Source organism: Rattus norvegicus, chromosome Y (genome assembly GCF_021556685.1).
Source record: "Rattus norvegicus strain SHRSP/BbbUtx chromosome Y, alternate assembly SHRSP_T2T, whole genome shotgun sequence".
Taxonomy (NCBI): Eukaryota; Metazoa; Chordata; class Mammalia; order Rodentia; family Muridae; genus Rattus; species Rattus norvegicus.
Window position 1 is genome coordinate 71,255,640 of NC_141555.1, and position 15,018 is coordinate 71,270,657.

The 15,018-nt window shown below is 43.7% G+C and overlaps 2 long non-coding RNA genes across 6 annotated transcripts in view; one reads left to right on the forward strand and one right to left on the reverse strand.

Moving 5' to 3' along the window:
* LOC147998095 (uncharacterized) overlaps positions 1–15,018 on the forward strand; it is a 121,543-nt gene that overhangs the window by 10,530 nt on the left and 95,995 nt on the right. The gene's annotated exons all lie outside the window — the stretch shown is intronic.
* On the reverse strand, positions 5,242–12,053 carry LOC134484308 (uncharacterized). 2 transcript variants are annotated; one of them, XR_015647466.1, is made up of 3 exons: positions 11,826–12,053; positions 8,912–9,138; positions 5,242–6,524 (listed from the first exon to the last, which is right to left on the reverse strand). It is a non-coding gene; the product is annotated as an uncharacterized LOC134484308 (long non-coding RNA). The 2 variants fall into 2 exon arrangements; XR_015647465.1 differs by having other exon boundaries at positions 5,247–6,524; positions 8,912–9,191.

Genomic DNA, 15,018 nt, shown 5'->3' on the forward strand with positions numbered 1-15,018 from the left:
TTCAGAAACTACTTTTACACATTTTCCTTATATCGGCACTGAAATAGACATAGTCTCTAAGTAGAATGCTCTTACTCTGAACGGCCTCTCTTACATTTAGTAGGAACACCACTGATAACCTTTGTTGTGGTAATATGGTAGACTCTCCAGCTAGAGCTTCCTCCTAACCCATCTTGATTCGGGGATTCCGTTTGGGTAGGTTTCAGTGAGCAAGAAATTTCTCCAGGATAGAAGGCAGAGCGTGTATCAGCCTGTGCGCTGGAGGTTAATGTACTAGGGGCATGGCAGGAACAGTGTCTTTCAGAAGAGCAGGGTGTTGGGATTTGATGCAGGAGCACTCAAGGGTGGAGACGTTGTCCCCTCTGAAGATTGCAATTGGTTCCTGGAAGTAGGCAGCCTTGAAGGATTTGAAGTGGGGAGTCTGACATTTACATTGTTCCTTTTGTTTTGCTTTTGATCCCCCCACCCCATGCATCTCAGGTTGGCCTCAAACCTCATAATGGAGGATGATCTTGAATCTCTGATCCTTTTGAAGTGACTGACCTGTGCTGAGATAGTGGGTGTGCAGCATCACACTCTACCCATTTGATGGGAACTGAACCGAGAGTACAGGCTGACCAGGCACTCTACTAGCTGAGCCTCGGTCTTTCTGGTGACCTTAGTTAGTAAGGGTCGAAGGGCAAACTAGACAAATGTTAAATAGTCTGTTTTTTCACACCATCAGACTTCTCTTTAAATTTTTAAAATTGTGTTTATGCACATGGGTCATATGCCTACACACCATTGCATGCAGTGCCCATGGAATACCCTGGACTGGATTACCTACAGTTGTGAGCTGTCATGTGAGTTCTGGGAAATGAACATGGGTCCTCTGGAAGAAGAGCCAATGATCTCAACCAGGGAGCCATCCCTCTGCTCCCCTCTCCTTACCTTCTTGCAGGAGTGCTTTATACTGTCTTCTCGACACAGTCCCACAGGATAAGTACAGTAATAACTTTATATCACAGAAGAGAAAATAATTTCCAAATCTGCCTTAAGTGAGGCAAAGTCACCTTAGAAGACATACTTTTCCCCTTTATTACACTTTTCATGCAAGACCCATTTCCTGTACACGAATCATATAAGTAGTTACAGTAACAATCGCTGCGCTTTTTCTGAAGACACCTAATAAATAAGGTTAGCATTTTAGTGTTCATTGCGGCTTTGGTGCTAGGATAGTTCTTGGAGCCATATTCAAAGGAAGTGTGAACTGGAGTGAAGTTGCTGTGAAGGATGCTTCTGATGATAACCTCACTTTGAAATTATGTTCTGCTGCTCCCAAGGAAAATTCAGCCAAATTAGCTAGCCTCTTGCAACAGAAAAAACAAACAAACAAACAAAAAAAATTAGAGCAAGAAGCATTTGCACTGAGGCTCCGGGGTTTTCAGGCTGCGGTGGGTCCCAAGTGTTTTAGTGTTTATTTGACATGAAGTTTACAGCCCCAGAGAGATGAGTTTACTACTTAGGATTCTCATTTCATTAGCAACATTTCATTAGAAACAGTCTTTTACAGTTTCCTTTTGGTGTCCGTGCCTGCGGTACCTGTGTCTCTGTGTGTGTCTGTGCATGTGTGCGCACATGCAGGCACACACAGACATTCACGCATGGCTCACATTTGTGTGGAGATGCATGTGTGTGCAGACCAGAGAAGAACTTTGAGTGCCATTCCTTAGGCACTATCCACCTTTCAAAAATTATTTATTTGTTCTGCGTACGTGTGCATGCTCTGACACTGTGGTAGTCACAGCACAACTTCAGAGCCAGCTCTCTGCTAATCCCCCTTCATGGGGTCTGGGAATTGAGCTCTGATCATCAGGCTTCCGAGGTAAGTGCCTTTAACCTGCTGAGCACTCTATCCAGCTCCCTTTCAAATCATTTTCAGGCACACCTCCCTCTGACCCAGTACTCACCAGCTAAGCCAGGATTGATTGCTGGGTGAGGAGGCTTGCAGAGCTGCCTTCCTTCCTATGGGAGTACAGATCTGGGACTGACAGACGCCAGACTGTTTTTGTTCAGTGTGTATTCTAGGGATCAAACTCAGGTGCTCATGCTTGAATAGCAACTCCTCACACTGAACCATATTCCCAGCTCTTCCTTCAATTTTGCGGTTCTGTGACTTGAACACAATTCCTCATGAAGTTTAGCTAAGTAAGTCCTTCATGAATGAGCAACACCCATAGGCACAGTAATTCTTTCATTACACCTTACAGGTACTTGTGATGTCAGTAACAGGCAGAAAACACTTGCAGCAGTGGACTTGGAAGACACAAGCCCTCAGTCTTCATTTTCTCCTCTAGATTGACATGGTAGTGCTGACTTTTTAGGGTTGTCATGAGAATTAACCAAGGCGATGTGTTGTTCCTGCCATGTAACGATCTTGTGGTAGAACTCCTTTATGTAGGGACTTGGTTGTTTTATTTCATTTTATTTTCTCTCTGTGTGTGCATGTATGTGTACGTATATGTTTATGTGCTACATGTGAATATGTATGTCTATGTATGGTGTGTATGTATGTAAATAATCTGTTTATGCTGTATATGAAATTGTGTGTCTGCATGTTCATGATGTGTATGTATGTCTGGATTTGTGCACTATGTGTGTGTTTGTATAAGTGTGTGTGTGATGTGTGTGTCTCTGTATGGTTTATGTGTATGATGTGTGTATGTGCATGATGTGTGTGCTTGTGTGTGTCTGTATGATGTGTTTTTATGCATATGGTGTGTGCATGTTGTGTGTGAGTATGTGGTGTTTGTATGGTATGTGCATACTGCATTGAGGCCACTTGTGTGTGCATGATATATATGTGGGGTGTGTGTATGGTATGTGTGTAGGACATGTATGGTATGTGGTTTTGTATGATTTATGTGTGCACATAGCGGGGTGCACATGCAGAGATTGGGAGGAGATCCTCACGGTACCAGTTCTCTCCTTTTACATCGGTTCGTGGAATTAAACTTTGATTTCAAGTCAAGGGATTTATTTACCTTTCAAACCTTCTCTAGCCCTCTCTATAAGTACTTTTTAAATGGAGGGTTTTCCAAATTACTGTTATGGTTTTTTTCCCCTTCATTTTTCTTATCTTTTTGTAGGGGAATTTGGTGGGGAAAATTCTGTAGCTTTCTTGTTTTTTAACTTTTCCAAACATCCATTATGTTCTTCAGATATTGCCATAGGCTGAATGGGCTTCAGGACTTTTTCCATTCGGTGAGGTTTTGAGCACAAGATGTGTTTTCAATTACTCCTGTGGAAGGCTCTTCTGAATTCTTTGAAGACCGTGGGATTGAACTCTTGCTTTGATAGATTTTTTTTTTTATTTTTGAGGTAGATTTTGGCACACAACAATCTTCTTTGCCTGGAAGATTCTGTGAAGTTGCTTCAGAAAAGGATGGAAACATTGTGTCTGTAGCCAGGAAGCAGAGAAAGATGGGTGTTGTTTCTAAGCTTTCTTTCTTCTTTGTATGCAGTGCAAGCCTGAGCCCAGGGAATGCTGGTGTCTATATTTAGGGTGGGTTTTCCCTCCTTAATTAATCTAATCAAGATACTTTATCAGAGACATGCCTGGTGACTGTTTCCTGGATGGTTGTTGATAGCGTCAGATTGACAGCTAATAGTATGCATCACAGCTGGTCCCTGGATGCTTTAACATGGAATGGTGGGTGTTTAGTTGGTGCAGAGAGGACAGTTGTTGATCAAGAACTTTGGATTTAGCTGGAGCTTTTAATTTATGGAGCTAGAGTCTACAGAAACGGTACGTGTGTAATTTACCACAAGTCAGTGAAGACAGAGAGGATAGAGAATAACTAGATATATGAAAATGGGTTGAAGGAAACTGCTTAGGCGTCCTTGAAGACTACATATGTAGGAGGAAACACTATGCCATCGTGAAAGCCTTAGGCATTCTCTTAACTCTGCAGTACAGGGGCGAATTTGGAACACCCCAAGCACATCAGTGTCCCCACGGGAATGGGTAAAAAGTAACATACAAAGTGGTGGTTGGTGTTCACACCAAACATTGGAGGCCAGAATCCAGTGGCCTTACACCTCCAGAGAATGTGTCCTTAAGGAAGACTGAGCACTGAACTTTGTCCCACAGGAAGGAATCTCATTTCTTATTTTGTTATCATTTTGGTAAGGCTGAATAGACAAAACCCTTGTTGTAAAGATGTCATTCTGCTGGTTGATGATTCACCCTTGTTGGATGGTATGTTTGAGAAGCATTCTGGTTTCCTGTCTGAACATGAAACTGGAGACCTTGCAGCTGGGCAACTCTGACCTGATCTTCTTTCCACTGCTCCCCAGCCTGTGGAGAGCTCCTCTCCTGGCTGCACTCTCTTTTTCTCTTTGGGGAGGTTGGGAGGCCATGGCTCTTGTACAGGTTTTGGCAGTGCAACTGACGGCTTACCTTCAGAACCGGTGTGGAGGACTCTTGGAAAACTTGTCTCTGGGAATGTGAGGTCTTTTCCCTTTGGAAAACAGTCAGACAGATGGTGTGCCTGAGGGGCTCTTCAGAGCCTATGAAGTGGCCTCTTAGCGATTCTGTGTGGAAGTCTGTAGCCCTGACAAGGGGTTCATGTGTGGCAGATTTCAAGCAGCTCAACTCTTCTGGAATGTACTTTGGGATCATAAACTATATTAAAAGGAAGTTTTTGTTGTTGTCTCCTCTGTTATTTGCCTCTTTTAGTGGGGATGAGGAAATTAAAAACTTGCCATCTGAAGTGAGTGCTTCACCAAAAGGTGACACAGAAAAGACATAGAGCAAATAAGGCACTACATGTGCAGATCTCCAGGTTAAAAGCCAGGCTCTCCCACCACAGCCTCCTCACTTCTTCCCAGACCTCCTCCCCACTGCCTTCTGATCTCCACATGTACACAGCCCTTATCATATGGAATTTCTCTAAATTAGGAACCTTGGTTCTCCGTTATCTTGTGAAGTTGATTGTGGCCACCATACCAGGAGCCTCCACACTTGGTTATTTAAAGATGGGATTATTAGTTTGGCTTTTTATCTCCTACTTGAACTTTGTTGTGACTGAAATAAAGCTTTGGCAGCCTTTGACCCTGCCCTGACTGATGATGGATGACGCATGTTCTGTGTGTACCTGAGTTGGAAACTTAGAGGTTTTGACCTTTCTGGGGAGGGTCAAGCCCCGCAGATGACATACTTGAGGACTAAAGCTGCAACAAATGTAGACTGTGGGGACTGAATTCATGAACTTTTTTTTGAAAAACAGGAAGGTAAGCAGACTGTTCCATTTAGAGAATACAGAGAAGCTACAGAGTTTTTTTTTTAAACCATATTAATATCTGCATTTCTTTGTCTTATTACCCAAACCTCAAAGCTGTACTTAAGCATTATGTGTCAGAAAGGTAAAAATAACATTTGAGATGTTCTAGAACAAGGCAGAAAAAAAACACAAGGAGACATTCGTTCTTTGTCTTCAGTTTTGAGGTTCTTGCTGTGTCAGTTTGTCTTGTTTAGCAAAATGAAGAGGTAATGATACCAGTAAGTGATTTATTTTCTTTCTTGTCATCCACCGTCTTTATAAATTGATTATTTGTCAGAGAAATGTCTCCCCAGTTCCCTATTAAATTGTAAAGCATATATGATCTAGTGAGAGAAGCCAACTACAGAGTTTAAGATAGTGAAGAATCCCTTAACTAATTCTTTGGTGGAAGAAGGTGGTAATGGGAGAAAAGGTCCCTTTGAAAGTGATTAAATGAAATATCAGGGAGTAATTCCACAGTCACCCTGGTGTTAATTCAGACTCCAACTCTCATCTAGGTCTGCTTTGGCTCCCACAGTGTTTACCTTCATTCGTTGGCTGCCACTGTGATGCTACCCTACCCCACTCTGATGTCCTGGACACTCTCTTTTTTCTGTGGCCTCTGCCACCATGCTTGTCCCCAGTCACTCTCCTAAAATTCCAGTCCTGGCTGTTTCTCTCTCCTATAATTCAGGCTCTTGGGCCATAGTTTTTTGGCTCTGTCCTGACTGCAGCATCAAACATAATGTGGTTTAGTTGGTACCCAACCTCGTTGAATTAATATTCAGATGGGTTAGTGAGTGGAGGCCAAAGCAAAACCAGACAACCAACAGGAGCCAAATACATACTGGAAAACCAAAATAGTGGGTGCCAAAGGATGGAAGGGGTTCCGCAGTGAATGACAGTCCTCGACCCCCAGGAGGCAGTGCTTGCTGGTTAGGATTTTCTTGGTGCAGGGAAATATGGACACAGCATCAAAGCACTTAGTAAAAGTGGGGACACTTAAACACTGTGTAGAGGGCTTAGTGGAGCTGAGCCTGGGAATGGAGATTGGTTCAGAGCAGGTGTCCTGGAATGGCTTGTTTGGTAGAGATCAGATGACTGTCTATTGCAGGGAATGAGCTGTTGGGTCTGACTGGCTTCCACCATTAATCATTGCCCGACTTTAAGCAAGCCCCTGGGTGGGTCTCTTTCTTCATCTGCAATGTGACAAGATAACTCCTGTTGTAAAGAGATTGTAAAGGAAAGGGGGTTAGGCTGGGAAATCAGTAAGGATGCCTTTTGATCAGCTGCTTCCTGACTGAGTGTTGCCTGCAGTAGGCAATGGGTGGATGCATAGATGGATGGATGCATGTCTTGCTGGATGCACGGATGTTGGATTCATGGATTGATGGATGGATGCATGGCTTGCTGGATGTATGCTGGATTGATGCATTGAAGGATGGATGCATAGATGGATGCATACATGGTTGGATGAATGGATGGTTGAATACATGGATGGATAGATGGATGCATACATGGATGGATGCATGGGTGGGTGCATGCATGGATGCTAATATGGTATATGGATGTGAAAGCCATTCAGACACAAAATAAAAACTGAGGGTATAGGAATGAGCAGGTCAATGTTGTTCCTTGTCCAGAACTCTCAAAAGAGTTTGGGCTGGAGAAGCTTACAACCTTAACACTTTTAAATACACTGTTTTAATGTTATTTGTTGAGAATTTCATACATTGATACAGTATATTTCAGTATATCCACTTCACCCCCTGTATTTGTTCTAATAATCCCTTGAATACCGCAAAGCCTACTCATGAGTGAGGGGCCACCACTGCAGCATGGTCCACTCACTAGGGACCATACCCCTAAAGTAAACCCTCCCCTAGCACTTCTCAACTGACAGAATCTTCTCAGCTGCAGGCAGGGGCTTCAGTGGTCTACCACATCCGTGCTGGAATGTTGAGTGGTTTGCTCTTCTGCTGGACACCAACTGCACTGAGTGTGTGAGTTCAACGACCATATCATGAGAACATGTCATTGTTTTGATCCAACTCCTTCCTACCTTTGGCTCTTAAACTCTTTCCACCTCTTTTCTTTCCAATATTCCCTGAGCCTTGAGGGAACTTGATACGGTGGGAGCGTCTGTTGCTGAGCTTTCCACAGAGAGTTCATTCTCAATACTGGAACTAGTTATGAATGTGTGTATTAACTACCATCCACTGTATGAAGATGCTCCCCCAATGACAACCGTGAGCTGTGTTAATCTATGTGCTTGTAACTGGTATAATTTGATACTATATATCCATTTATGAAAATAGTAGTTATGGTTCACTCCCAGGGCTTATGAGCCTCTCTGCCATGGTTTCCTGACCAGATTTACAATGCCAGACAAAAGGTTCTTACTTTTTCCTGCACTATCTGCCAGGCATAGAAACCGGAACCAGCAGTGATTATATGTTTGTGCAGAACTACTGAGGCTTGCTGTGAAAAACATTGTTCTTGGGGCTACATAAAAATATCCAGTCATAACTAACTGCCTCAATGGATGGATTTCAGGTTAATGATTCCTGGAGAGGAGGCATCATGGTTCAGTCTTTCAAACAGGTATTGTTAAAGATTAAATTATGAGTACTATAATGGGGGGTGGAGGTAGATGAGGCTTTTAGTCGTCTCAGGTTTCTCCTGGCACCAACAGCAGAAATCCTGCTGACTGGTTTACCCACAGTGTTGCCAGAGACAAATCCATTTCTTAGTCTCCCCAGTGGGTTATTCTGCTAGTGCTGCAATAGGCTATTCTGCAGGTGTCTGTCCAGTTGGTGCTCCTAAGTGACTATTGACTTCAGGTGGGCTCTTTTGTCTTTGTATTTTTCAATACTAGCTTAGCACACCATAGTTACTTTGTGGCTTCCCATAGTTGCTTCTCAGTCAAACTAGATCGTGGGCAGATAGAGTGACAGCAAAAATTTGCCGATCACTTTATCTGCAGAGCATTGTGATAAAACCCTTGCAGATATTATCTTAATTAAAACTCTCTCAACTTATAGGTCGTAAGTATAACTATCTTCCCAGTTTTACCAATAGTCTTACCGAAATTATGAAAGGTGCTTATGTCAGAGTTAAATGGCCAAGCCATAGTCAATACAGCTCTGAAGTATGGATACAGGGGTGATCTCTTATGCAGAGTAGATAGGGTGTTTCTTACTTGGATTTCATGTTACCTGGTTGTTTGTATTTTGGTTCATTTTATCAGTCACTCCGTTACGTAGAAGCTTTGCTTCTGTTTGACATAGCATGGAAAGTTTGACTTTGATCGCTAAAGTCTTTTGATTTCAATATGAATTCTGAAGGAGGATGAATGGACTGGTTACAATCCACTCTCTCCTCTGTTCTTAGACTAAGCAACCTGGGGATTTCAGGGGCGTGGGCTTTTCACATCAGCAGCAGGCTGGCCCTGGACAATGTCTGGCCAGCCACTGTCAGAGGTGACCATTCCACAGCCTGCTCCTCAGCGCTGGAGCACTCCTTCAACCATGCTGCAACCCTGGAGATCTGTCCTGAGGACAGTTGTAATTATCACAATGAGAATGGAGAGGATGTAGAATACCCACCAATTGAACCAGGGGAGGCCCTGGATGGCCACAGCAGAATCGATGTATTGATGTGTCTTTTTTTTTTTCTTTTTTCTTCTTTTTCTTTTTTCTTTTTTTCTGAGCTGGGGACCTGAGGTGTCTTTCAAATCAAAGGCTAATTTGAGCTTTGTGGAGGTTGGCACCACGTCTCCAGATTCTGATCACGCTTCTCCTTTGCCACACCCATCACCTGGTAACTGGCCATCCTACCGGGAAACAGAATCGGCTTCTTTGGTCCGTCAAATCAAACAGGGGCCACCTGTGGGAGAGGTAGAGGTCCTGGATTTCAAGGACCCCGCATTGCTTTTGGATCCAATGGGCACCAGAACCCCAGCTCCTCTACAGGCAGATGAAGCTTTCCTAATTCTAGGCAGGAAAGACCTTGGGAACAGAAACACCCAGTCCTATCCAGAGGCACGGCCAGTGTTTTCACAGCCATATGTTCCCGTCACTCCTTTGGAAGGAGAAATCCTTCCTAATTACCCCGAGTCTGGTACATGCCACCCCTGAGTGGAGGGAGGTATGTGGTAGGACTGGATGATCACGTGAGTTCTAAAGCTCAAGGCAAGTGCATTGAAAAAACTGGGTATTTGAGGTTTTGTTTAAAGAAAATATAGCAGAGTTGACAAACTAGACATGGTCATTCACCTGGGCCCATCCCTGTACCGGGCAGGCTGAGACAGAAAGATTTTCTCGGTTCAAGAGTAGCCTGGGCCATATAGAGAATTCTAGGCCAGCCTGGATTATACAGCCAGCTCTCCTCCCAAGTTTAATGAAAAATTTCCGTTTGCAAGTTCAGAGAAGGTGAGCCATGTCGAGGCTTCATAGGCATTGCAGGATGGAGGGTACAGCCATTTAGCTTTGACTGTGGTAGTTAGCTGTGCATGCTTAGGCAAACATGCTGAAGAGCCTTAGGGAGAGAACATGGTATAGACACCTGTGTCTGCTATTAGTTCTGGTTATTGTCCCCACAGCTGTGGCCTTCACCTCCCCTGAACCACCTTAACCTGGTTCTGTGACTCACTAGCACTAATGGTAGCAGGAAGAAGGCAGGGGAATGCCCAGAGGGAACAACTTTTCATCCAACCTGATGGACTGGGAAACTGGTCCTAGATTCATCCTACCCCACACCTATCTCCCGCTCTCCCTGCTCAATGATCTCTGCCAGGAGGACGAGTCAGAGGTCACACCTCTCTCCACAGCATTTCAACTTCACAGTTTTTCTATCCGCGTATTGACAAAAACATTAACCTAGCAAAGAGGACCTTCTGGTTCTGCTGGGACATTTTCTGCAGGTTCAGGAGTTGTTTAGAGAACTAGTTCAGGAGGGAAGAAAACACTTTGTGTTTAACAGCGTATAGAGTAATAGTTGGGTAGGACTGCTGTTGTCAAGTTTGAATCGAGGCCAAGCTAAGGCAACTTATTTCACCCTCAAGTCTCTGATTTTCATTTATAAACATATTGCCAGGATTTGTTGTTAGTATATGTTATGTTTTGAGTGCCTGCATTAGTCAGTTCCTTAGAAGACAATTACGGCCATCATTACTAATCTTTAGAGGATTTAAAACATAGCAAACTGGAGGATGGAGGGGAGAGTGAACAGCTGGGCTGGAAAACAGAAACTGAAAACAGAAAGTCTCATTAAAAAGCTTTTGCCTCTTGGCTCCTTTTCTGCTTGATGAAGTTTGATGAGCATTTATTTTTGTTAAAGCCAAAGGCATGGATTTCTTTTAAACGTTCTAGAACTTTCAAATTCTTCTAACAATCTCCTAAAATATTCAGTGTGAGTTCTTTCTATCTAAAGAGATTTAAAAGCACGAATCAAAAGTTTCCTCAAAGGGATTTTGTGTTAGATGTGTTTCTGAGTGGCCTTTTGTTGGGGGTTGTATTTTCCTGGCCCAGGAAGAGCCCACAGTTATTGGAAAGTGGGTGTATGTACAGTTGTCTGAAACCTGAGAAGTGGGCTATGGCCCAGAACAAAACTGTAAACTGATCTAAAACCATCAGAGAGTTTTCTTTTGCAATCATGGTTCTTGAAGTGTGAACTTTGTAGATGACAATGTGTCACAGTGTCAAAGATTGTGCGTGGCTGTTTAAGAGCTCAGAAAGGCCTGAAATGGAACCAGTCACTGGGAACTGAGAGTAACAGCATGTCCTTTAATTTGAACATATTCTACTGGTGCATAAACACGGCCTCCATCGGCGGTCTCAACACCGGGAATGCCAGCTGTATCTTTTTCTGTTCCTCTTTAGCGAGGAAGGAATCTGAGTGGAATCTCTCCATATAAGATGGAGAGGCACTGGGAGTTATAGGCTGGGAAACCGCATGGTTTCCGCCTTCCACTTCCTTTTGTTTACCCAAGCTGTTAGATCGTTGTTCATCTCGGTACCGTCTTTCTTTTTCACAGCGAGCTGTCTCATCTTCTAAATCCTCTCTCTCAGAGGAGCTAAGCTCGTCTGTCCCTGAGCTATCAAGCTCTGAAGTCTTTGAATCCTTTACCGGATAAAGACTTCCGCTTTTCAAGATCTCTTTCTCCTTCCTCTGTTTTATCTCACCCGGGGCGTTTTTTCCCCAATCTCTCTCTTCCTCGGATCTAAAGTCCTTGGGATTGTCTCTTTTCTTAGGTGCACCGTTTCCCTTTAAACTCTTTAATTCGTTATCTAACACTGTTTCTGATGCACTCTCTCGCCCTTCCCCCAACACTCTCTGCTTTGTTGTTACAGCTGGGCAGTTCTCACGTGACCTCTGACTCCATTTGGTGGTAACTGGAAACTCAAAGGTCAATAGAAACAACCCGAGGGCTGCCAGAGCAACCACAGCGGCACCTGCCGCGTCTGGCAGGGGAGTGAGCCGTAATAGGTCAAGGCTAAACATGATCTCTCAAACTTTTACCTGCGTTCTATAGCTTCTGGATTTCTTCCGTAAAACGGAGGCTTCCCCTAGTGCCGGCACTGCAATGATGTGTCCTTTTTGTTCTGGGTTCTCGGCACCAAATGTCCCACTCGCAACCTCCCACCGGCAAGAAGCACGTGGACATGCAGAAATCCTTGCTATATGTAAAACTTTGTTTCTAATCTTATGGAGAAGCCCCGCACGCTGGCCAGGCGCGCTCATAAAACCTTCGCGCGTGCATCTACACCTGATTGGTTGCTTACTCATGACCTCATCAGGCACGCCCCGGAATGGGCAAAGACCTGGCACGAAGGCACTCTTGCACATGCGCACACAGTTAATCTCCCGATAGGGAGTCAGCTGGCACGGCGAAGGCTAGCGCCATCTTGTCTAACTTGGCCTTCCACGTGGGGCGCAGTGGAAACCAGCGCCATCTAGTGGTGACGAATGTTATTGCGGCCCTTTACACATGCATGCATACATGCATACATGCATGCATACAAGCACACACAATTGATAGATAAAAGAACAATGCTTTAACCATCACACATGCAACCCTTACATATATTCACACATACCCCATAGTTTATGATAGAAGAAATAATGCTACAGTCCATCACTCATAAACCTCAACAGAGACACATAGTTGGTGGATGCTCCAATCCCCACAATTTATTCTTCATTTCATCCAATATATATCCCAGCAAAATCTTTCATGCAGTATTAAATTACAATGTGTTTCTGTTTTAGTTTTATTGTAGTGAATGGTTAGTGAATGATATGTTTTTCAATACCTTATAAGAAATAACATTACAAGTACAGGTAAAGAACAAAAATTAGTACCAAAAACCCATGAACATTCATAACAAAGAAACTTATCATAGATTAACAAAACGTAAGCAAGAAAGATAGTTTTCTCAGCCAGTTTCTCTTACTGGCAGGCAGCAATTAGCAATTACAAAGAAATGAGTAATTATTTTCTTATTTTTCTTAAAAGTAATCTTTTAAGAATCTTAAAAGAATCACACTAAAGTTTTATGTATAAATCAGTCATATCTTCCTTAAGTCCTCAGAATGCATATTGACATATCAGAAATTCGTAGTAAGTCTTAACAGGATGCTGAGGGGAAAATGGGTGTAAGAAATCAATTATCACCAGTCCAGCCTGAGTGAGAGTCATGTTAGCTACTAGTGCCATTTTACTTACTTCCTGATCATAAAGATCCTAGCTTAACCCATACGAGTGTGCCTTTCTGAACTTCAAATTATTTCCTAAGATTTTCTGCATCATAGCCAATAGTAGAAAACATGTAAGCCTAGCTTCACTAACAACTTTTATTCCCAATATTTTGTAAGGGTGGAGGTCGTTGCTGACAATCTAAGTATCTAAGTTCTTCACTGGTCCAAAGGCTTTTCCTCCTATTGATGCTGGACAGTGCCATCCTCTGCCACATATATGACTAGAGTCATGGGTCATGACTCTTATGTACTCATTTGTTGGGGGTTTAGTGCCTGGGAGGTCTAGTGGGGTTCGATTGGTTTATATTGTTTTTCTACCTATGGTGTTGCAAACCTTTCCAGCTCTTTCAGTCTTTTCTCTATCCTCTCCATTGGGGTCCCTTGTTCAGTCCAATGGTTAACTTCAACCATCCTAATCTGTATAGTAGGACTCTGGTAGAGCTTCTCAGGAGACACCCTTTATCTGGCTCCTGTCAGCAAGAAGTTCTTGGCATCAACAATAGTGACTGGTTTGGTTGCTGTTTATGGAATAGATCCCGACATGGGCCAGTCTCTGGAAGACTTTTTCTTCAGTCTATGCTCCATTCTTTGTCCCTGTATTTCCTCCCATGAGTATTTTGTTCTCCCTTCTAAGAAGAAATGATATATCCACATTTTGGTCTTCCTCCTTCTTGGGCTTTTTGTCTGAATGCTCTCTGAGTCCAGGGAAACCAAGGATGGGGATTGGAGCTAACTTCAGAGAGTTCTCTATTCTAGGTTTAGAGTGGCCCTTGCACCTTACCACCACCCTAGACCCTTAGCTCATCCCCTGACTCACATGATAATGACTGTGAAACCAAGTGGACAGGTGCTTGAGAACAGCTATCTCAATTCCTGAAAGATCACCCTGTGGCAACTCTCCTTGGGTTCTGATAACAGGGTCCAGGGACTTTGGCCTCAGCCCAAAAGTAAAGGGAAACTAAAAAAGAACAAGCAGGGAACATTCCTACCTCAGGAAGGGTAGGAAGGAGAGCCTGATGCACACGCAGAGGCCTCCAAGGACCTTTCCTACCCAGTCTTCGTGGCCTTCCCATTTTCAGCTTGTCAGCGGGGTTGCCAATGTCCAAGTGACCTAGCCAGGTACCTCTTTTTTTCTTAAATTTCTTTTTTTTTTTTTTTTTTACTTTTCATTTCAAGTGCTATCCTCTTTCCTGGTTTCCCCTCCATACACCCCGTATCCCATCTCCCCTCCCCCTACTCTTTGAGGGTGTCCCCCAACCATCCACTCACCACTTTCTCCCTCCCTGCCCTGATATTCCCCTGCACTGCAGGGGCCCATCCTTGGCAGGACCTAGGGCTTCTCCTCCCACTGGTGCTCAAAAAGGATATCCTCTCCTACATATGCAGCTGAAGCCATGGGTCTATCCATGTATACTTTTTGGAGGTGGTTTAGTACCTGGGAGATCTGTTTGGTTGGTATTGTTGTTCTTATGGGGTTGCAAACCCATTGAGCTCCTTGAGTCCTTTCTCTAAATCCTCCAATGGGGACCGCATTCTCTGTTCAAGTTGCCAGCCTCTGTTATTTGTCAAGCTGTGGAAGAGCCTTTCAGGAGACTGCTACATCAGGCTCTTATCAGCTTGCCCTTCTTGGCATCAGCAATATTGTCTGGCATTGGTAGCTCTATATGGTCTGAATCCCCAGGTGGGGCAGTCTCTGGATGGTCTTTCCTTCAGTCTTTGCTCTCAATTTTGCCTCTGTATTTCCTCCTGTGAGTATTTCTGTTCCTCCTTCTAAGGACTGAAGCCTCCACACTTTAGTTGTTCTTCTTCTCGAGCTTCATGTGTTCGGTGGATTCAATTTTGGGTAATCCAAGCTTTTGTACTAAACTCTTAAGGGCTCTCTCTCTCCTCAGATTTACACTCAGTCTGTGTCATCTCTGGGTTGTCCCACTTCAATTGTAGCTGCTCTTCTGCA